This window comes from Apium graveolens, chromosome 8 (assembly GCF_009905375.1).
Source record: "Apium graveolens cultivar Ventura chromosome 8, ASM990537v1, whole genome shotgun sequence".
Lineage (NCBI taxonomy): Eukaryota > Viridiplantae > Streptophyta > Magnoliopsida > Apiales > Apiaceae > Apium > Apium graveolens.
In genome coordinates this window covers 169,843,524-169,848,353 of record NC_133654.1, presented here as the reverse complement: position 1 = coordinate 169,848,353, position 4,830 = coordinate 169,843,524, and positions in this window count along the sequence as shown.

The window sequence follows — 4,830 nt, the reverse complement described above, 5'->3', positions numbered from 1 at the left end:
ATCACCATTGCATGCTAAGGTTAAGAATAATAAAGCTATTAAATAAAGTATTTAATGAAGTTAGAATCTCATGTTTGTCATATATATATCAATTCAGTCAATCTTATTCTCATAGTTATAATTGTTAGCATAATTCTTAGTTATAAACAATCTCAATTTCTTATAGTCTTAGCATTGAGTGATAACCATACATTGTTGCTTAGGTGCATAAATTAGATAGTTAACCAATACAGTCTCTGTGGGACGAACTATAAAAGATTCTATACTACTTGCGAACTCGTATACTTGCATGTATTATTAGCGCGTGTTTAGCGACTAACAAAACTGTTGAAAAGATGAGTGTAGAGATGTTTCATATCCACACAAGCATGGTGGCAGCTACTGAGGAAGTGTGTAGACTGCCAAATATAAATGAGAAGCTTGATATTGAGAAGCAAGAATTGGAACTGCATCTTGTTGAGTTTGAAACTGTCAAGCAAGAAAATGAATACCTGAAGAATAAGCTCAAGTGTGCAAGTAAAATAGAAGTTGTGTTGAGGGAAAAGTTGGAGAAGAATGAGGTGAAACTAAAGTCTTTCAGATATGCATCTCAGTTGGTTGGGCAGTACGATGAGAAAAACAAACCATGTGCTAACATAGCTATTGGTTTGGACTATGATGCCTTGAACAACAATAAAAAAAGTGAAGGTGACAAAGGTAAATCAATTGCAAATCAAGATGTCCCAGTTATGCTGAGAAAAGTTGATGCACCTTTATTCAAGGCATGTGAAGTCAATTTCAGAGAAGTTGAGTTGGTCATCAAGAAAGAGCATGCAGATGCAGACAATGAGAAGAAATGCACGGAAACAACTCCTAAAAATGAAAAGAAACCCATGGTAGATCAATTTTCTAAGAAGCCAATCAAGGAAATCAAGACTGAGAATGCAGGAAAGAAAAAGAAGAACAGGAATGGGAAAATTGAAGTGAAGAAGAGCAACAACTTTACATTTATTGCAGATGCTCTACAAATAATCTAACTCACCTTTTCAAAAAGGCTGTTAGCGAGCCAAAAGTGGGAGCCTGCAGATATAATGAAGCAAATGCTGAAGATCCCTATTCATTCTTTGACAAATTTGATTGCATTCCTTGCAATATGAAAGTAATGATAAGCTGTCATAGACTGAGATTAAATCTCAAAGATGCTAAACTTGAGTCTACAGCCAAGAAGGAAACTGCAAATTAAAATTTGAACATTGTTTTTTTCTGAATCATCAAATTCTACTTCTAAAATTTCTGTTAACAAGAAGAAAGTACCCAACACTGTTTGGGTAGCTAAACACATTAATCCTCATTGTGTACAGGGCAAGGTGAAGAAAGTCATATGGATCATAGACAGTAGATGCTCCAGGAATATGACAGGTGATAAAGCCCTGCTATCACAAGTTGGGGAGATGGTTGGCCCATTGGTGACTTTTGGAGACAACAACAAAGGTTTTACAATGGGATATGGCAAGTTAGTTTTTGGAAATATTATCATTGAAGATGTAGCACTGGTAGCTGGCCATGAGGTGAATCTCCGGAGTGGCAGTCAATTCACAAATAGAGGATTCAAGGTTCCATTTGACAAAAGAAAATGCTCAATTATCAGCAAAAAGACTAGTGAAGTTGCTTTAAAAGGAGGAAGACAGGGAAGCTTGTTTGTTGTAAATTTATACTCAGCAAATAAGGATGGTATATGTTGCTTCTACACCAAGGTATCTGTTGAGCAAAGCAAGTTGTAAAAAAGAAATATGTTGAGAAATATGCAAAATAAGAAGCTCTCTCACCTGAATTACAAAGAAATCAAGACCTTGGTGAAAAAGAAGTTAGTCAGAAACATACCAAATATGGAGTTTGCTCAAGATGAAGTTTATGAGGCTTGTCAAAAGGCAAAATGAAGAGGTCTAGTCACAAGAGAAAAGTTGTAAATTCCATAAGTGCACCTTTGCAACTCATTCACATGGACCTGTTTGGACTAGTTAATGTCTTATCTATTTCTAGAAAGAAATATGCACTTGTAATGGTGGATGACTACTCAAGGTACACATAGGTAGAGTTTATGCATTCTAAGGATGAAACTCCACACATATTACAGAACACATCAAGAAAATTAAGAAGCAGACTGAAGATCAAAATTGTGTGACGAGATTGAGGAGTGATAATGGCACAGAATTTAGAAATGTAATTTTAACTGAATTCTGTAAAGACAAGGGTATTGTTCAAGAGTTCTCAGCAGCAAGGACACTCAGCAAAATGGGGTAGTTGAAAGTAAGAAAAGAACTCTAGTTGAGGCTACTAGAACAATGCTACAAGATTCCAATTTTCCAACAAATATTTGGGAAGAAGCTGTCAATATTGCATGCTACACTCAAAACAAATATCTCATCAACAAAAATCTTGAAAAGTCACCCTACTCAATTTTATGAAAAAGGAAGCCTATTGTGAAGCATCTGTATGTGTTTGGAAGCAAGTGCTATGTTCTAAAGGACAACTCTGAATATGTGGGAAAATTTGACTCTAAAGTTATTGAAGCAATTTTTCTGGGATATTTATTGGAGAAATCTGCCTACAAAGTATAAGTGCTTGAACAAAAGAAAATTATGGAAAGCACAAATGTAACTTTTGATGATGACAAGTATCCAGGCTTGGAATGCTTTGATGAAAATGAAGTTGAGGCCCTGAAATTTGAAAATCTCAATATTGATAGTGACTCTGAGGATGAAGCTGAAGTCAATACAAATCACAGAATGGTTAAAGATTCAAGTGAACAAATGAATCATAAAAATGGAAGCTCATCTCAAACACCTGAATTTGATAGCACAAATTCAGGGGGAGAAAGAGGAGAAAGTTATGCAAGTCATGCCAATGGTGAAGAAAATGCATAAAATTTAAGTCAACAAACTCACACCAGAAAATGGGATTGGAGTCACACAAGAGAAGCAATTATTGGTGATCCAACTGTTGGAGTGAGGAGTATGAGTGCAACTACAAATGAATGTCTTTATGCATAGTTTTCTTTCACAAGTTGAGCCTAAGAAAACTGAGGAAGCTCTACTTGATCCTGATTGGATATATGCTATGCAAGAAGAGCTAAATTACTTTGAAAGAAACAAAGTTTGGGAATTAGTTCCTGCACCAAAGAATATAAGTGTAATTGGAACAAAGTGGGTGTATGGGAACAAAATGGATGAAAATGGAATTTTCACCAGAAACAAAGCAAGGTTGGTTGTAAAAGGCTACTCATAGGAGGAAGGAATTGACTATGATGAAAAATTTGCTCCAGTTACAAGACTTGAAGCAATAAGGATTTTTCTTGCATTTTCTACACATTCAAATTTCATAGTATATTAAATGGATGTAAAGAGTGCATTCCTTAATAGTGAGTGGGAAGAAGAAGTTTATGTGCAACAACCACCTGGTTTTGAAGATCTAAAATTTCCAGATTTTGTGTACAAGCTACTCAAGGCTCTCTATGGACTAAAGCAAGCACCTAGAGCTTGCATATGATGCACTGTCAGAATTTTTACTTAAACATGGATTCACTAGAGGTACAATTAACAAGACTTTCTTCTATAAGAAGTATGGTGATGATATGATCCTAGTTCAAATCTATGTGAATGATATCATTTTTGATTCTACTAATAAAAAGCTATGTCAAAGATTCTCAAAGCTTATGCGGAGTGAATATGAAATGATTATGATGGGAGAACTAAGTTACTTTCTTGGACTTCAAGTCAGTCAAAGAAGTGATGGGATCTTCATCAGCCAAACTAAGTGTGTCAAGGATTTATTGAAGAAATTTGGCATGGTTGATTGTTCACCTGCATCTACACCTATGTGTACAGCTACTAAGTAGGATAAAGATAAGAAAGGAAAAAATGTAAACATTTTAGGTTATAGAGGATTGATTGGATCTTTGTTATATTTAACTGCTAGTAGACCAGACATTATGTTTGTGACATGTCTATGTGCAAGATTTCAAACCAATCCAAAGGAATCACATTTGATGGTTGTAAAGAGAATTTTTAGATACTTAAAAGGGACACCAAACTTGGGATTATGGTATCCTAAGGGAACAGGTTTTGAAGCTATTGGATACACAGATGCAGATTTTGTTGGATATAGGGTTGAAAGAAAAAGCACTAGTGGAAGATGTTAGTTTCTTGGACAAAGACTTGTAACCTGGTATAGCAAGAAACAACAATCTGTGTCAACTTCCACAGCTGAGGCTGAATATATAGCTGCTGGAAGTTGTTGTGCTCAAGTGCTTTGGATTAGAAATCAACTAATGTATTATTGTCTAGTGTTACACAAAATTCCAATTATGTGTGACAATACTAGTGTTATATCTATTATCGCTAATCAAGTTAATCATTCTAGAAAAAAAGCACATTGATGTAAGGTACCATTTTATTAGAGAACATGTTGTAAATGGTACATTTGAGCTCATTTTTGTTCCAACTAAAAAATAATCAGCTCACATTTTTACTAAACCTTTGGATGAAGTAACTTTCACTAGACTTGTAGGTGAAATTGGAATGCTAAATTCTTCATCCTAAAGGCAAGAACTCAGGCTAAATTGTTGCAGCAGATTAATTTCTAATGAATCAAAATTAATTTGATTTAATTAGAAATTACTGGAATAGGAGTTATAAATAATTTAGAAATCTCTCTATATTTATTTTTCAAAATTCAAAATTTAGCTTGGAAATTTGCAATTCTAAGAAAACTGTCCAAATGTTAATTTGTATTTTCAATATGTAAAATTAACATAAGGCAAAATCAAAAAGTTCAAAAGTATATAGAGAACTG